General features: G+C 40.8%; 1 pseudogene across 1 annotated transcript; it reads left to right on the top strand.

Annotated features, from left to right (window-relative positions):
• The first annotated feature begins 14,021 nt into the window (after nt 1-14,021).
• On the top strand, nt 14,022-15,208 carry LOC306670084 (peroxiredoxin-like 2A; annotated as a pseudogene). The gene has a single exon. The product of its transcript is annotated as a peroxiredoxin-like 2A (transcript).
• The last annotated feature ends 3,844 nt before the right edge of the window (nt 15,209-19,052 follow it).

The raw sequence follows: 19,052 nt of genomic DNA, 5'->3' as shown, positions 1-19,052 counted from the left end.
ATATTGAGAGACTTGGGACCAACTCAAAGCAGCCGGGTGAATCACTCCTGTTGGGGAGGTGTCCCGGATGGGGAGGCGTCCCGGATGGGGCGGTAGTCCTGGAACACAGGGAACTTTGTGAAGTAGAGCTGCCCGGCGAGACGTCCCTCCCCCGCTGGAGCAGTGAACTCGGACAACTAAGAGCATCGGAGAGGAGGCCACTCAGCACAGCGCTGGGACTCGGAGCAAACACTGGGGCTCAGGTGGCTGCCCAGGGGAGGAGCAGCGAGGAGAGCTGTTTGGACTCAGAACACCGGGGCCTGCCCTGAGGAGGAGGAGGAGGAGCATGGCCACTTGGATTCAGAGTGACTATACGAGAGCTACAGGCGGTTGCAAGAGGAGGAGCAGCGCGGCGAGCTGTTTGGACTTAGAGCGACGCTTCTGAACACCAGGGACTGCCCTGAGGACGAAGAGGAGGAGGAGCAGGGCCGCTTGGATTCGGAGTGGCTATACCAGAGCTACAGGCAGTTGCCAGAAGAGGGGCTGCATGGCGAGCTGTTTGGACTCAGACCACTTCTGAACACTGGGGCCTGCCCGGAGGAGTAGGAGGAGGAGGAGGAGGAGCATGGCAGGTTGTTTGGACTTGCAGTGAGTGCATTAGAGTTCCAGGCGGCTGCTCAGAGGAGGAGGCAATTGGTGAGTTGTTTGGACTTAAAGTGACCGCTCCTGAACACAGGGGGGCTACATGGAGGAGAAGCATGGTGGGTTGCATGGTCTCGAGTGCTCGCACCAGAGCTCCGGGCGGTTGCCTAGAGGATGTGTGCAACAAGTCACGTCGATTCAGAGCCACTCAGAGGGACCGCTCCTGAACACCCGGGGGGCTACCTGGAGGAGGAGGAGGAATGGGGAGGGTCATTTCGACTCAGAGTGATTGATTGCCCCAGGCTACGTGTGGTTGGTGGGAGGAGGAGGCACGCAGTGAGTTGCTTGGACTCCTAGTGAGCGCACCGGAATACTGGGTGGCGGTCTGGAGGAAGAGGCATGTGGCGGGTCTCTGTGACTCAGAGCAATTGTACAGAGCCCGAGGTGGCTGCTCAGAGGAGGGGCCACATAGCCAGGCGATTAGGTACAGAGCAGGGTCCCAGGATCTAGGAGGCCTCTTGGTGGAAGAGCCGCACAGAGACACGCTTAGGGGCGGAGCAAAGGTTCCAGGACTGCAGGCAGATTCTCTAAGGAGGGGCAGACTAAGGAGATTCATCTGTGAAGGGTGAGGCTCCCAGGCCCAGGAGGTAGGCCAGGCCCCTGGGAAATTTGCAGAGGAAGGCAGCCCAGCCCAGGCGGTAGCTGTAAATTGAGGGAAGCCTCTAAGAGGGAACTGACCAGCGAGACCTCCCCACCAGGTGAGTCTTCCCTGCTAGGTGAGGTTTCCCCACTTGGACGGTAAAACAAGAGACACAGGCCCAAACAGGCCTTGCCTCAGCCTGCAGCCTAGTTACCCTTTGCATGACCATTGGTCAACAAGTGGAGGCACCTCTGCCCACTAGCAGGGAATATGCCCCACCTGAAGGCCACTACTCCTAGAGAGGCAGCTTCCTTGTGGAGTACTGTATTATCAACTTCCTCCAAGACTTCAGCCTACTGAAGGATAAGAGGGGATATATATAGAAATCTTCAGGGACATTGTAAGTCAATAGAGGAAATCTGCAATATCTCAGTGGTCCCCTGATACCTGAATAATATGAGAATAAAAGGAAAGAAAATGCCGCAAACAAATCTAGATGTTACATCACTAAAACCCAATGACAGCATGGCAGAAGAAATGACAGAATGGGAGTTCAGAATGTACATAATTAAAATGATCAGGGAAGCAAACGATGAGATGAAAGAGCAAAAGCAGGCATTGAATGATCGCACCAATCGACAGTTAAAAGAGCAAATACAGGAAGCAAGAGATCATTTCAATAAAGAGTTAGAGATATTGAAAAAAACCAAACAGAAATCCTTGACATGAAGGAAACAATAAACCACATTAAGAACTCCATAGAAAGCATATCCAGTAGGATAGAACACCTGGAAGACAGAACCTCAGACATTGAAGACAAAATATTTAACCTTGAAAACAAAGTTGAACAAACACAGAAGATGGTAAGAAATCATGAACAGAATCTACGAGAACTATGGGATATCATGAAAAGGCCAAATTTAAGAATTATTGGGATTGAGGAAGGCTTAGAGAAACAAACCAAAGGAATGAACAATCTATCAATGAAATAATATCAGAAAATTTCCCAAATCTGAAGAATGAAATGGAAAATCAAGTTCAAGAGGCTTATAGGACTCCAAATACACAAAGTTACAACAGACCCACACCAAGGCACATTATAATGAAAATGCCTAACATACAAAATAAAGACAGAATTTTAAAGGCTGTGAGAGAAAAGAACCAAATTACATTCAGGGGGAAACCAATATGGATATCAGCAGATTTTTCAATCCAGACCCTAAAAGCTAGAAGGGCCTGGAACAACATTTTTCAAGCCCTGAAAGAAAATGGATGCCAACCAAGAATCTTATACCCAGCAAAACTTACCTTCACATTTGACGATGAAATAAAATCCTTCCATGACAAACAAAAGCTAAAAGAATTTACAAAAAGAAAGCCAGCATTACAGAACATTCTCAGCAAAATATTCCATGAGGAAGAGATGAAAAACAAAGAAGCAAATCAGCAAAGGGAGGAATTATCCTAAAGGAATTGTCAAATAAAGGAGGAAACAAGTTGTGTCAAACAAATAAATAAACAAAATTTAAAAAATGAACCAAATGACCGGGAAACCAAATCATATCTCAATAATAACCCTGAATGTTAATGGCCTGAATTCATCAATCAAAAGACATAGACTGGCAGATTGGATTAAAAAGAAATATCCAACAATATGTTGCCTACAAGAGACTCACCTCATAGAAAAAGATACCCATAGACTAAAGGTGAAAGGATGGGGAAAAACATACCATGCACATGGACTCAGCAAAAAAGCTGGAGTATCCATCCTCATTTCAGACAATGTGGACTTCAAGCTAAAGTTAGTCAGAAGGGATAAAGAAGGTCATTTCATACTGCTTAAGGGAAGCATAAATCAGCAAGATATAACAATTATAAACATCTATGCCCCAAACAGTGGCTCATCCATATATGTCAAACAAATCCTTCTCCATTTCAGAAACCAAATAGACAATAACGCAATAATAATAGGTGATTTTAACATGCCTCTCTCACCACTGGACAGATTTTCCAGACAAAAATTGAACAATGAAAACGTAGATCTTAATAACACAATCAATAATTTAGACTTAACGGACATTTATAGAATATACCATCCAACCATATCGAATACACTTTCTTCTCAGCAGTACATGGATCCTTCTCTAAAATAGACCACAAATATATTATGCCACAAAGCTAATGTTAGCAAATACAAGAAGATAGAGACACTACCATGTATTCTATCAGATCATAATGGATTGAAGTTAGAAATAAATGAAAGAGTAAAACACAGAAACTATTCCAACATCTGGAGATTAAACAATATGCTATTATATGATGAATGGATAACAGAAGATATTAGGAAGGAAATTAAAAAATTCTTAGAGGTAAATGAGAACAAAGAAACATCATATCAAAATCTCTGGGACACTATGAAAGCAGTTCTTAGAGGGACATTTATTTCATGGAGCGCATTTAATAAAAGAAGTAAAACTCAACAAATAAACGACCTAACACTACAGCTCAAAGCCCTAGAAAAAGAAGAACAGAACAGCACCAAAAGTAGTAGAAGACAGGAAATAGTTAAACTCAGAGCTGAAATCAATGAAATTGAAACAAAAGAAACAATACAAAAAATTGACAAAATAAATAGTTGGTTCTTTGAAAAAATAAACAAACTTGATAAACCTTTAGCCACACTAACAAAGAGAACACGAGAGAAAACCCAAATCACTAAAATTCAGAATGAACAAGGAAATATCACAACAGACAGGATTGAAATACAAAACATAATTAGAAGCTATTTTGAAAATCTATACTCCAACAAAATAGAAAATTTCGAAGACATCAACAGGTTTCTAGAGACATATGAATTGCCTAAACTGAACGAGGAGGACATAAACAATTTAAATAGACCAATTTCAAGTAATGAAATAGAAGAAGTCATCAAAAGCCTACCAACAAAGAAAAGTCCAGGACCAGATGGGTTCTCAGCCGAGTTCTACAAAACCTTTAAAGAAGAAGTCATTACAATACTTCTCAAAGTATTCCATAAAATCGAAGAGGAGGGAACCCTCCCAAACTCATTCTATGAAGCCAATATCACACTGATAACTAAACCAGACAGAGACTCATCAAGGAAAGAAAATTTCAGACCAATATCCTTAAAGAACATCAACGCAAAAATTCTCAACTAAATTTTAGCAAATCGCATACAAAAACATATTAAAAAGATAGTGCACTATGATCAAATGGGTTTCATCCCAGGGATGCAAGGTTGGTTCAACATCAGAAAATCAATAAATGTCATTCACCATATCAATAGACTTAAAGTCAAGAATCACATGGTTATTTCAATAGATGCAGAAAAAGCATTTGATAAAATACAGCACCCCTTCATGCTCAAAACACATAAAAAAATAGGGATAGTGGGAACATTCCTTAACATTGTAAAGGCCATTTATGCTAAGCCCATGGCTAATATCATTCTAAATGGTGAAAAACTGAAGGCATTCCCCCTAAAAATTGGAACAAGGCAAGGATGCCCTCTTTCACCACTTCTATTCAACATCGTTCTTGAGACTCTAGCCAGAGCAATTAGACAAACCAAAGAGATTAAAGGGATACGAATTGGAAAAGAAGAACTCAAACTATCCCTGTTCGCTGATGACATGTTTATATATTTACAGGAACCTGGAAATTCCACCAGAAAACTCTTAGAACTCATAAGTGAATTCAGTAAAGTAGCAGGTTACAAGATCAATGCTCATAAATCCAATGCATTTTTATACAGAAGTGATGAATCTTCAGAAAGAGAAATTAGGAAAACTACCCCATTTACAATAGCCTTGAAAAAAATAAAATACTTGGGAATAAATCTCACAAAAGAGGTGAAACACCTCTACAATGAGAACTACAGTACACTAAAGAAAGAAATTAAAGAACACCTTAGAAGATGGAAAGTTCTTCCATGTTCTTGGATAGGCAGAATTAATATTGTCAAAATGGCCATACTACCAAAAGTGCTATATAGATTCAATGCAATTCCAATTAAAATCCCAATGACATACCTTACAGAAATAGAGCAAGCAATTATGAAATTCATCTGGAAGAATACGAAACCCAGAATAGCTAAAGCAATCCTTAGTTGGAAGAGTGAAACAGGGGGTATTGCAATACCAGATCTTCAACTCTACTACAAAGCAATAGTAACAAAAATGGCATGGTATTGGTACCAAAATAGGTAGATCAATGGTACAGAATAGAGGACACGGACACAAACCCAAATAAATACAATTTTCTCATACTAGACAAAGGGGCCAAAAATTTGCAATGGAGAAAAGATAGCCTCTTCAACAAATGGTGCTGGGAGAATTGAAAATCCATATGCAACAGAATGAAACTAAACCCATATCTCTCACCATGCACGAAACTAAACTCAAAATGGATTAAGGACCTCGGAATCAGACCAGAGACCCTGCAGATTGTAGAAGAAAAAGTAGGTCCAGATCTTCAAAATGTCGGCTTAGGACCAGAGTTCCTTAACAGGACTCCCATAGCAAAGAAATAAAAGCAAGAATCAATAACTGGGCTAGATTCAAACTAAAAAGCTTTCTCTAAGCAAAGGAAACTGTCAGCAATGCAAAGAAAGAGCCTGCAGAGTGGGAGAATATCTTTGCCAATCATACTTCAGATAGAGCACTAATCTCCAGAATCTATAAAGAACTCAAAAAACTCTACTCCAAAAATTCAAATAATCCAATTGACAAATGGGCTAAGGAAATGAATAGACACGTCACAGAAGAAGATCTACAAGCAATCAACAAACACGTGTAAAAATGTTCAACATCTCTAGTAATAAGAGAAATGCAAATCACAACCACCCTAATATTCCATCTCACCCCAATTAGAATGCCGATTATCAAGAACACAAGCAACAACAAGTGTTGGCAAGGATGTGGGGAGATAGGTTCACTCATACATTGCTAGTGGGATTGCAAATTAGTGCAGCCACTCTGGAAAGCAGTGTGGAGATTCCTTAGAAAACTTGGAATGGACCCTCCATTTGACCCAGCTATCCCACTCCTTGGCGTATACCCAAAGGACTTAAAATCAGCATACTACAGAGATACAGCCACATCAATGTCCATTGCTGCTCAATTCACAATAGCCAGAGTGTGGAACCAATCTAGATGCCCTTCAATTGATGAGTGGATCAAGAAACTGTGGTATATATATATATATATACACACAATGGAATATTACTCAGCCATAAAGAATGATAAAATTATATCATTTGCAGGTAAATGGATGAAATTGGAGAATATCATGCTAACTTATATCAGCCAATCTCAAGAAGCCAAAGGACAAATGATATCGCTAATAAGTGAATGATGACACATGATGGGGGGATGGAAGCGTTAGGTTAGGGTTAGAGTTAGGGTTAGGGAGGGTGGCAAGTATGGAGAAAGGAAGCACTGTATAGAGGGAAAAGAGGGGTGGGAGTGATGGGGGGAAGGGAAAAATATCAGAATGAATCAAACAACATTACTCTATGTAAATTTATGATTACACAAATGGTATGCCTTTATACCATGTACAGAGAAACAACATGTATCCCATTTGTTTACAATAAAATAAAAAAAATTAAAAAATTTAAAAAAGACTAAAAAAAAAAAGAATTTACAAATAGAAAGAGTCTGCACTACAGAATGTTCTCAACAAAATATTCCATGAGGAGGAAATGAAAAACAACAATGGAGGTCAGCAAAGGGAGGAACTATCTTAGCGAAAAACCACTCAAAGGAGAAACCAAGCCAACTTAAAAACCAAAAATAAGCCAAATGACTGGGAATACAAATCATTTCTCAATGATAACCCTGAATATTAATGGCCTAAACTCCTCAATCAAAAGACATAGACTGGCAGAATGGATTAAAAAGAAAGACCCAACAATATGCTGCCTGCAAGAGACTCATCTCATAGAAAAAGACATCCACAGACTAAAGGTGAAAGGATGGGAAAAAACCTACCATGCACATGGACTCAGTAAAAAAGTGGGGGTTTCCATCCTTATATCAGATAAAGTGGACTTCAAGCCAAAGTTAGTCAGAAGGGATAAGGAAGGACATTTCATACTCCTTAAGGGAACCATAAATCAAGAAGACATAACGATAGTAAATATTTATGCCCCAAACAATGGTGCATCCCTGTACATCAAACAAATCCTTCTCAATTTCAAGAATCACATAGACCACAACACAATAATTCTGGGTGACTTTAACACACTGCTGTCAACACTAGATAGATCTTCCAAACAAAATCCGACCAAAGAAACCATAGAACTCAATAAGAGAATCAATAACCTAGACTTAATAGACATATATAGAATATTCCATCCATCAATGAGCGGATTCACTTTCTTCTCAGCAGCACATGGAACCTTCTCGAAAATAGACCATATGTTATGCCACAAACCAGCCCTTAGGAAATGCAAAAAAATAGAGATATTGCCTTGTGTTCTATCAGATCATAATGGACTGAGAGTAGAAATCAATGACAAAGTTAAAAAAGGAAATTACTCCAAGACTTGAAGACTAAGTAATATGCTATTGAATGAAACATGGATAACAAAAAACATGAGGGAGGAGATTAAAAATTCTTAGAGGTCAAGGAGAATGATGATACAACATATCAAAATCTCTGGGACACCATGAAAGTGGTACTAAGAGGAAAATTCATTGTATGGAGTGCATTCCAGAAAAGAATGAAGAGTAAACAACTAAATGACCTAACGTTACAGCTCAAAGCCCTAGAAAAAGAAGAACAGAATAACAGCAAAAGTAGTAGAAGACAGGAAATAATTAAAATCAGAGCTGAAATCAATGAAATTGAAACAAAAGAAACTATTCAAAATATTGACATAATAAAAAGTTGGTTCTTTGAGAAAGTAAACAAAATAGATAAACCCTTAGCCACACTAACAAGGAGAAGGAGAGATAAGACTCAAATTACTAAAATACATGATGCAAAAGGAAATATCACAACAGACACCACTGAGATACAGAACATAATGAGAAGCTACTTTGAAAATCTGTATTCCAACAAAATAGAAAGTAACAAAGACATTGACAAATTTCTAGAGACATATGCTCCTCCCAAACTGAACCAGGAGGACATACACGATTTAAACAGATCAATATCAAGCAATGAAATAGAAGAAGCCATTAAAAATCTACCATCCAAGAAAAGCCCAGGACCAGACGGATTCTCAGCCGAGTTCTACAAGACCTTCAAAGAAGAATTCATTCCAATACTTCTCAAAGTATTCCAGGAAATAGAAAAGGAGGGTACCCTACCAAACTCATTCTATGAAGCTAATATCACCCTCATACCAAATCAGGAAAAGACACATCAAGGAAAGAAAATTTTAGACCAATATCCTTGATGAATATAGATGCTAAGATCCTTAACAAAATATTGGCAAACCGTATCCAAAAACATATTAAGAAAATTGTGCACCATGATCAAGTGGGGTTCATTCCTGGATTGCAAGGATGGTTTAACATCCATAAATCAATAAACGTAATCCATCATGTCAATAGACTTAAGGATAAGAATCATATGGTTATTTCAATTGATGCAGAAAAAGCATTTGACAAAATACAACACCCCTTCATGCTCAAAACACTAGAAAAAATAGGGATAGTAGGAACATACCTTAACATTGTAAAGGCTATTAATGCTAAGCCCATGGCCAACATCATTCTTAATGGAGAAAATCTGAAACCATTCCCTTTAAAAACGGGAACAAGACAGGGATGTCCTCTTTCACCACTTCTATTCAACATTGTCCTCAAAACTCTAGCCAGAGCAATTAGGCAGACTAAAGAAATTAAAGGGATATGAATAGGAAAAGAGGAACTTAAGCTGTCACTATTTGCAGATGACATGATTCTATATTTAGAGGATCCAAAAACCTCCTCCAGAAAACTTCCAGACCTCATCAATGAATTCAGCAAAAGAGAAGGCTATAAAATCAACACGCATAAATCTACAGCATTTTTATATGCAAGCAATGAAATAGCTGAAAGGGAAATGAGGAAAACAACTCCATTTGCAATAGCCTCAAAAAAATAAAATACTTGGGTATCAATCTAAACAAAGAGGTAAAAGATCTCTACAATGAAAACTACAAAACACTGAAGAAAGAAATTAAGGAAGACCTTAGAAAATGGAAAGATCTCCCATGTTCTTGGATAGGCAGAATTAATATTGTCAAAATGGCCATACTACCAAAAGTGCTATACAGATTCAATGCAATTCCAATTAAAATCCCAATGACGTACCTCACAGAAATAGAGCAAGCAATCATGAAATTCATCTGGAAGAATAAGAAACCCAGAATAGCTAAAGCAATCCTTAGCAGGAAGAATGAAACAGGGGGTATTGCAATACCAGAACTTCAACTATACTACAAAGCAATAGTAACAAAAACAGCATGGTATTGGCACCAAAATAGACAGGTAGATCAATGGTACAGAAGAGAGAACACGAACACAAACCCAAATAAATACAATTTTCTAATACTAGACAAAGGTGCCAAAAATATGCAATGGAGAAAAGATAGCCTCTTCAACAAATGGTGCTGGGAAAACTGGAAAACCATATGCAACAGAATGAAACTAAACCCCTATCTCTCACCTTGCACAAAACTCAACTCACAATGGATCAAGGACCTTGAAATCAGACCAGAGACCCTGCATCTTATAGAAGAAAAAGTAGGTCCAAATCTTCACCTTGTTGGCTTAGGATCAGACTTCTTTAACAGGACCCCCATAGCACAAGAAATAAAAGCAAGAATCAATAACTGGGATAGATTCAACCTAAATAGCTTTCCCTCAGCAAACTAAACTATCAGCAATGCGAAGAGATAGCCTACAGAGTGGGAGAATATCTTTGCCACTCATACTTCAGATAGAGCACTAATTTCCAGAATATATAAAGAACTCAAAAAACTCTACACCAAGAATACAAATAACCCAATCAACAAATGGGCTAAGGAAATGAACAGACACTTCACAGAAGATGTACAAGCAATCAACAGACATATGAAAAAATGTTCAACATCTTTAGTAATAAGAGAAATGCAAATCAAAACCACCCTAATATTCCATCTCACCCCAATTAGAATGGCGATTATCAAGAATACTAGCAAAAACAGGTGTTGGCGAGGATGTGGGGAGAAAGGTACACTCATACATTGCTGGTGGGGCTGCAAATTAGTGCAGCCACTCTGGAAAGCAGTGTGGAGATTTCTTAGAAAACTTGGAATGGAACCACCATTTGACCCAGCTATCCCACTCCTTGGCCTATACCCAAAGGACTTAAAATCAGCCTACTACAGAGATGCAGCCACATCAATGTTCATAGCTGCTCAATTCACAATAGCCAGATTGTGGAACCAACGTAGATGCCCTTCGATTGATGAATGGATAAAGAAACCATGGTATATATATATACCTATATATATATATATATATAGGTATATATATATATATATATAGACACACACACACACACAGTGGAATATTACTCAGCCATAAAGAATAATAAAATTATGGCATTTTCAGGCAAATGGATGAAATTGGAGAATATCATGCTAAGTGAGATAAGCCAATCCCAAAAAATTAAAGGATGAATGATCTTGCTGATAAGCGGATCATGACACATAATGGGAGATTGGAGGGGGCAAGAATGGAGAAAGGAGAGACTGTATAGAGGAATAAGAGGGGTGGGGGGAAAAGAAAAAAGTAACAGAATGAATCAAAAACTATTACCCTAGGTAAATGTGTGATAACAAAACAGCATGCCTCTACTTCATGTACAAACAGAGAAACAAGATGTATCCCATTTGTTCACAATAAAAATGAATTTTTAAAAATGTACCCTTATGTGAAAACAGATTGACCAGATAATTTGGTATCTAAAGGTGAGTTGAAGGGTCCCTTGGAAACTGATACCAAGGGAATTCATGAGTGCTGCTTAGTTATAAGGCAGCAGCAAAGGAGATAGGGCCAGGCAGGTGGAGTGAGTACAGAATATCTCTCATCTCTTGCTGGCTCTCTCCTAGCCTCCATCCCACATTTTCAGTGAGTGACTCCATCCTCTCCACATTAGGGAATAAAGCAGGCACCCAACTCCACTGAGAATTCAAACTTCCCAATTTCCAGCTGTCTCATGTTTGGGCATTCAAGGAATGGAGGGGCATCTCTGCAGTGATGGTGTGATGTTTCCCAATTCCATCATCACCTAACCCCCAAGATGCACTGCATGCTCCCCTGACGTGAGCTATCAACAGGCATCATTCCATGTTGCTGGTAGGGCCCTTGATCTTTTTCCTGACTTACAGAACTCCTTATGATTCCACCTCCAGGAGCATGTTCCAAGGTCAATTCCACAGAGAACAGTAATAAACTTGGTTACACATGAAGCCTCCGGCTCCCCTCCTGCCCTCCCTGGTCTACTAGACTTTCTATGAGCTAATTGCTTAAAGCAGGGGCAGGGTGATTGGTGGGCCATGATGCCTCATGCTTACAAAAGAGGACTGCACCACCTAGGGTTCCTGGAAGATACTGAGGCCTGTCAGTCTTCAGTGGGGTCCCTTGTCCTGGATGTATGTGATCTGATCAAAGGTCCACATGTCTGTGCCCCACAAAACACCCTGGCTCCTCTGCTCCTGGGTGAGAATGTTAGGACAACATTTCATAAAAAGAGCAGTCCCCTGGGACTTGCTCAGTTCATCTATGCTCTTACAATCACACCCAAGCCTGTTCTTGTCTTGATATTGGTCTGATGTGGCCAGTACCAAAATCATCTTTGGTTGCCATGAGAAGCGTGACATCATCATGCTCTCATTCCTCCTTCCTGTGATATCAGGTGGTATTGACAGCACACCCAGGATGTTAGGGAAGTCAGTCATTAAATCCCATGTTGAAAAGGCCCAGACATACCCCCTGGGAAGAGAAGCATAGTGCATTTTCTTACTGCAGCCTGGATCCTCCCCACCCTTCAAAGCCAGTATGCCAAATGACAACCCCTTCCTCTTTAAATATTGTAGCTCTGGCATATCAGGCTCTACATTTCCAGGAGTAGTGGTAACCAAGTTAGGTATTTCCTTTAGAAAGATCAAAACCAGTTTAGTAGAAATTTGAAGAGAAGTGAAGAATGAGAGTTGAATGGATATGACTTTCTGCAACTAATCACATTGTAATAAATCTTGAGATAAATTGCTGCAAATATAACTATGCAAAGGGTGAAAATTGGATGAGTTTTGTTTTTTGTTGTTTTCTTCCAGGAAATATCTTGCTATGAATCACAAATCACATGAACCATCTCTTCTTCCTCTTTCCATTTGTATTTACAGACAGGGTCTGTATAACTTGCTTAGGCATTCCCTAACATAGGGAAACTGGCTTCCCCTAAAGTACCCTTAAGTGTCTCTTTCCTCAGCCTATCTGTACCTGAGATAACTGCCAAGATACAGCATTTCCACTGGGCTGTGCATTTTTCCCCAGATATCTGCTGCTTAGACTGTTTCAAAGGAAAAGGCCAGGGGTAATAGGAAGAGTGCGAATGGAATGAGTAGATGGCAATTGCAATGGCTTGTGTTTCAGTTGTGGATGATCCCCAAATCTCTGTTATATTTTACAAGAGGCTGCCTCTCCTCATACCCAGGCCCCCATGGATCACTGGGATAATTTTCTGCTGAATTTTCAGCTACATCCTTTTCCCCCTTAAATAGGAATAAATCTTTCTCTTGTGATATCCCCCAGGACTGTGGTTCTTGATATGCAACCAAGGTTTCTTGCAAGATTTTTCCCAAAACTGCAATTAAAAATTCTTAAGAAGTTGTTTGGCTTTGCCTTGGGATGGTTTTCCTTCAATTCATTTCACAGGGTCAGACCAGAAGAGAATTCAGTCACCTACCTTACAGAGCCTTTGCAGATAATACCAACTCTCTAATTTCTTAGCATTTTCTCCTTTGTTAAATCAAGTGAATAGAACACAGTATGAAAAGTACCAGTTTGAAGTGGAAGCTCATTCCAATGAGTAGGTATTCCTGTAGATGAGACAACTCTCAGGAACTGATAGGTCATATCATTCCCATGATATGTTGATGTGGGTATCTCATCAGCAAGATCTCAAAGAAGAAGATGCTCACCAGGTTTTAGTGGTATAAAATTCAAATTGTCAGCTGCAGTAGTCTTTTTAAGGGAGTAGCCTTCTGGGGCACACTGAAAGCCTCCATTTAAATGAAGTGGTAATGTACAGTTGGGTGTTTTCCAAGTCAACTACATTGTCACCTGGAAAGCTGAGAGGTGAAGAGAAAAGAGAACTGCAGTTGGACCTCCATTTCCTCAGTCTGTTGTGCTTTGCATTCGGATGGATATTATCTTCTTAAAAAATTGTTTGAACTGTGGCTGAATACATAACCTAGCTTCTGCTGATATTACTCAGGAGGCACTGTGGGAATTTAAGACCTGGCTTCCCTGTATCATTTGAGGTACACTCTCAGTACTAATGTAGGATTTTATAGAAATTGTTATTTTGGTGGATGTTCTTAAGAGTTTTTGTGTGGAATTGCGTGATGGATGTGGTGATTTCACCTTTGTCATGATTCTGGGAATTACTTGACTGTGATTTGTAGGGTAAGGAATGACACAAAACCCCTATGTGAAAGAAATACATTGAAAGAATGAAATCAGAGACATTAGGTATGGGAAATATTAGCAGTGGATACAAGGAATTACAAGAACAAAAAAAGGAATTTGAGGAGAAGAGGGCCAGACAGGGAGTCCTGGTGACTGGCATTGCATGCAGTACTCTCATGAGACCTGTGATGTCAACAGAGGTGGGGTCCATTGCAACACAGGACCCAAGTGTCTTCACCATGGGAATGTGGTACATTGATTCAGAAGCCCTGGGTCTGCTGCCTTTGCACTCTCCCTGACCAACACAGACATGTTTCTTTCCAAACACTGGCATATCTGGAAGATATAGACCTGAAAATACTGGAGAAGGAACCAAGGGCTTTCAAAGCAAAGGCGCCATGGGAATAGAGTGCAGCTGTGATTATGGCTGTGTGGAGGGCAGGGTGTTTTCTCTGTAGAGAAGAAGCTATGGACCTGTCCTCCCTGAAACCCAAGTTGGATGACCTGGATGTTACCCTCTATGCAGTGGCAAAGGAAAAGAATGGGACTGAAGTGAAGGACTTTGAGTATTATTTCAAGGGAACATCTTCCTGGATGAAAATAAAAAGCTCCGTGGTCCACAAAGGTGCAAGATGAAGTTTATGGGATTTTTCCTTCTGAGTGTGTGGTTCAACTTCTTCCAGGCCTGGAATGGAGGCATCTCTGTAAACTTAGAAGGTGAAGGCTTCATCCTTGGGGGAGATTTTGTGGTGGAACCAGAAAAGCAGGGCATTCTTCTTGAGCACCAGGAAAAAGAATTTGGAGACAAAGTAAACCCACTTGCTGTTCTGGAAGCTGCTAGGAAAATCAAATCAGAGACACCAGCCTCAGAGAAAAAATGACCACATGAAACTGCCCAGCTTATTATTGTTTCTATTGATGCCCCTGAGAATTTAGGAAACTCACTTATTCTACCATATTCTCACTATAGATTATTAGCATATTTTAATATTGTTTTCTGCCCATTGAAGCAAAATAGGCCCAAAATATGACTGATAAAAAAATTCCAAGAAACTAGTGAGGATTATTTTAGGTAAGACCTGGAAAAGAAGAGGCTTAAAGTTGGCTGTTGCACCTCATTACAAGCATGTGTGGTGTTTGAGTGGCATTATTTGAAATCATTTTTGTTTTCATGTCTTCAAAAATCTAAGAAAATGTGGGTCTGTAGGTGTAGCTCAGTGGTAGAATACTTATCTAGCATGTAGGAGGCCCTGGGTTCAATCTCTGATGCTGAAATAGAAAGGAAAAAGATCTAGGAAAATTTGATGATTGACTTAAAAATTAGAGAATGTAAGACTTTTGGCATATGTGCTTTCATTTAATGGTTTATCATACAAAGTCAAGGTAATACTCAGAGAAATGATGTGTTATAGGATAGCTTGATGAATGCAAATTTTAAAGTGAAATCTCTTGTTTAATTGTTCTCCATTCTAACCTCAGATGTTTGTTTTTCCAGGAGTGATATAATAATTATGCATCAGGAATCAACTGTACAAGATTTTCTGACAAAACCAATAATAAAAATATTTACTATTAAGAAAAGATTTTGAATTTTGGAAATGCTTTATTATCTGTTTTTCCTGCTTAGTATGTCCTGTCACACTATTAGTTATTCTTTAAGATTTTCTGTTTATAAAATTCTTGTTTCACCCAAATTGGGTCTTCATTTTTGTATTTTAGCAGAGAGTTTATTTAAATTTCTGATGTGGTGCACTCTTTATTTTGAGAGCCATTGTTTAGGACTGATTTTCCAAATATGAACTTGTTTAAATTCCAGTGCTGGGATGTAGGTGCTCTGGTGGAAGGAAAATCTTTTTTCATAGATCATGTGCCAGTAAACCAAAATCAACATATGTGTATTCATCTGTCCCTTGCAAGCCACAGGAAATAGCCAAGGATTTGCCAAGATCATAAATGTTATTTGCAAATTAAATTATGGTCAGTAATTATTGTTGCTTACAGGATGATCTCAAAATTCCTTCCTGTCATAGTGGTATAGTAGTTTGAAACTGAAGAAATGTCCTTGTATTTTTTGGGAAACCATAAACAATGATTTTTTTTCGTTGTCTGTTCACTGAGGTGTTTCATCTCAAACACCCCTGTGTTTTACTGCCCCACAGAATGTCCTGAACTCATCCTTATTACATGTTCAGCTTTGAAGCTTTGTAACATTCCTCTCTTTCATCATGATACATGATAGAAGATGATATGCTCTGGAAAATTGTGCTCATCTTGTCACAATCAGGCCCTGTATCATCCAAAATGTTCACTTTATAGCAGCATATTTGTACTAGGTTCTGGGGCACTAGGCTATAGTCTGCAAATTTCAGGGGCTGCTAAACACATTTGGTATTGTCACAGAGGGCTCTGTGTCAGACAGGCAGCAATGAGTGCAAAAGGACGAACCCTTCTGTCAAAAGAGTTTGGACAGAAATTTCTGCCCTTAAAAGGTGAGTTCAAGGTCCCCTTGGAAGTTTCTATAAAGTGAATTTCACAGTGCAGCCTAGTTGTGCACCAGCAGCAAACCAAGTGGGGCTCAGCAGGTGGAATGTGCACAGAACATCTATCTCTTTGTTTACTATCCCTTTTCTGGCCTCCATCACATGTACTCAGTGATTCACTCCCTCCTGTCCTCACTAGGAACCACAACAGCCACTCACCTCCATTTAGTAGTAAAACTTCATTGGTTCCAGCTGTCATGAGTTTAGACATTCAAGGAAAATGAGGAGAACCCCACCAGAGTTTGTAGATGTATTCCAATTCAGGTATCACCAAATCCACCAAGCAGCAGTTGCATCCCTGCCCTTATCACTCAACACCCAACATCCTGTTTCACTGGTAAGACCCTAGGCCAGTTACCTGACTGGGCAAATACTGAGTGAGCCCAGACCCATAAGAGTGGTTTCAGAGGGCAATACCACTAGGACCAGTGCTAGGCTGGGTGATCCTCCAACCCTCCTGAACACATCAATTCCTCTCTGGTCCAGTAGTCCTAGTGGGGGCCAATTGCCTGCAGCAGAACATGGGTGACTATGTGACCATAAAGCTTGGTGCAGCAAAACATCAACAGCGCCACCCAGCAGTCATGAAGGTTAGTGCAGGCTGTCAGGCTTCAGTAGGGTTCTTGCACTGGAGGGAAACTGGTTGACTCATAACCCCACAGGGCTGCGACCCCAACACTCCCTGGCTCCTCTGCTGTGGGGCAAAGAAGTTAGGATAGCACTTCTTCAAAACAGTAGGCTCAGGGCACTCGCTCCCTTCCTCTTCTCTCTTACCATCACTGTTCAGTCAGCACTTGACTTGATTCATTGTCTGAAGTGACCAGTAGTTGCTTGACTCTCTTGTTGCCTTGGTAACTGTTATGTCATCCTGCTGTCATTCTGCCTTTCTGTGACATCAGGCAGTATCTGCAGAGCAGCCATGATGTCAGAGAAGAGTCTCATTTGGACCCATGTTACCCCAGGCCTAGAAACATGAGCTTCAGAGAAAAAAAAAGTGCACTTGTTGGGGTGTGCAACTTAAGAACAAACCAATCACCACTGAGAAGTCCAAATGTGAGAGTCTTTATTAAGCTGGCCAGCTGATTGTCTCACATAATGCCATAATATTTGCTATTGTGAGAACAGTCCTGACCATAGGGTTGCAGGGGTTTTTATATCATAAATCAGTATATCAATCATAAGTGTCTGTTGCTATCATGAGATCTGAAGTGGGTCAAAATGAACTTACTTAGGTACAAACTAAAGAATGGTTACTAACATCTAAACAATCACTGTTGACATCACTAGTAACATGGTACATTGTTCAGGAAACTAGGAATCAAAAAGAGAAAATTTTTTCATTATACAAGAATCAAAATGTCATCATTTTATATTGCCAAAAAGGCATGCTAAGCAACTGTTCACAGGTACAGACGTGGGGCATTCCATCAGAGAAGCATTTCCTATATACAATGGAGTTTTAAGGTAAAATGGAGTCTGTTTAGTCATTGCCGATATAGACTGGTTTACATTTCCATGGAGTCAAATATGTCAAACAATCACACACTCTTCTACCTGAGCCTGGAATCTCCTGCCCTTCAATCCCAAGTTGCTGGATGCCAGCTCTTTTAACATTGAATACCTTTGATGTCTCCAATTTGGTTCTTACTTCACAAAATATCTGTTAACCAACTTAGATTTTTCTTTGAGAAAGATCAAAACCAGGGGTTTTCAAGATGGCGGCCTAGAGGGTGGCTGCATTTCATGTTGCTCCAGGACTCAGGATTCAAAAGAGGAGATATTGAGAGACTTGGGACCAACTCAAAGCAGCCGGGTGACTCTCTCCCGTTGGGGAGGCGTCCCAGATGGGGTGGTGGTCCCGGAGCGCAGGGAACTTTGTGAGGTAGAGCTGCCTGGTGAGGTGCCCCTCCACCCGCTGGAGCAGTGAACTCAGACAACTGGGAGCATCATAGAGGAGGCCGCTCAGCACAGTGCTGGGACTCGGAGCAACCACTGGGGCTCCGGTGGTTGCCCAGGAGAGGAGCGGTGAGGAGAGTTGTGTGGACTCAGAACACCGGGGCGTGCCCTGAGGAGGAGGAGGAGGAGCGTGGCCGCTCAGATTCGGAGTGACTATACCAGAGCTACAGGCGGTTGTCAGAGGAGGGGCTGCGTGGCGAGCTGTTTGAACTCAGACCAACTGCTTCTGAACACCAGGGCCTGCCCTGAAGCAGAGGAGGAGGAGGAGCATGGATGCTTGCATTCGGAGTGGCTATACCAGAGCTACAGGCGGTTGCCAGAGGAGGGGCTGTGTGGCGAGCTGTTGGACTCAGACCAATTCTGAAAACCAGGGCCTGCCCTGAGGATGAGGAGGAGGAACGTGGCCTCTTGGATTTGGAGTGACTATACCAGAGCTACAGGCAGTTGCCAGAGGAGGAGCTGTGCGGCGAGCTGTTTGGACTCAGAGTGACCACTTCTGAACACCAGGGCCTGCCCTGAGGATGAGGAGGAGGAGGAGGAGCACAGCCGCTTGGATTCAGAGTGGCTATACCAGAGCTACAGGCGGTTGCGAGAGGAGGA

Source organism: Sciurus vulgaris, assembly GCF_902686455.1.
Source record: "Sciurus vulgaris genome assembly, chromosome: 9".
NCBI lineage: Eukaryota > Metazoa > Chordata > Mammalia > Rodentia > Sciuridae > Sciurus > Sciurus vulgaris.
The sequence above is the reverse complement of the archived record's forward strand: the minus strand, read 5'-3'. Positions and strand labels throughout refer to the sequence as shown.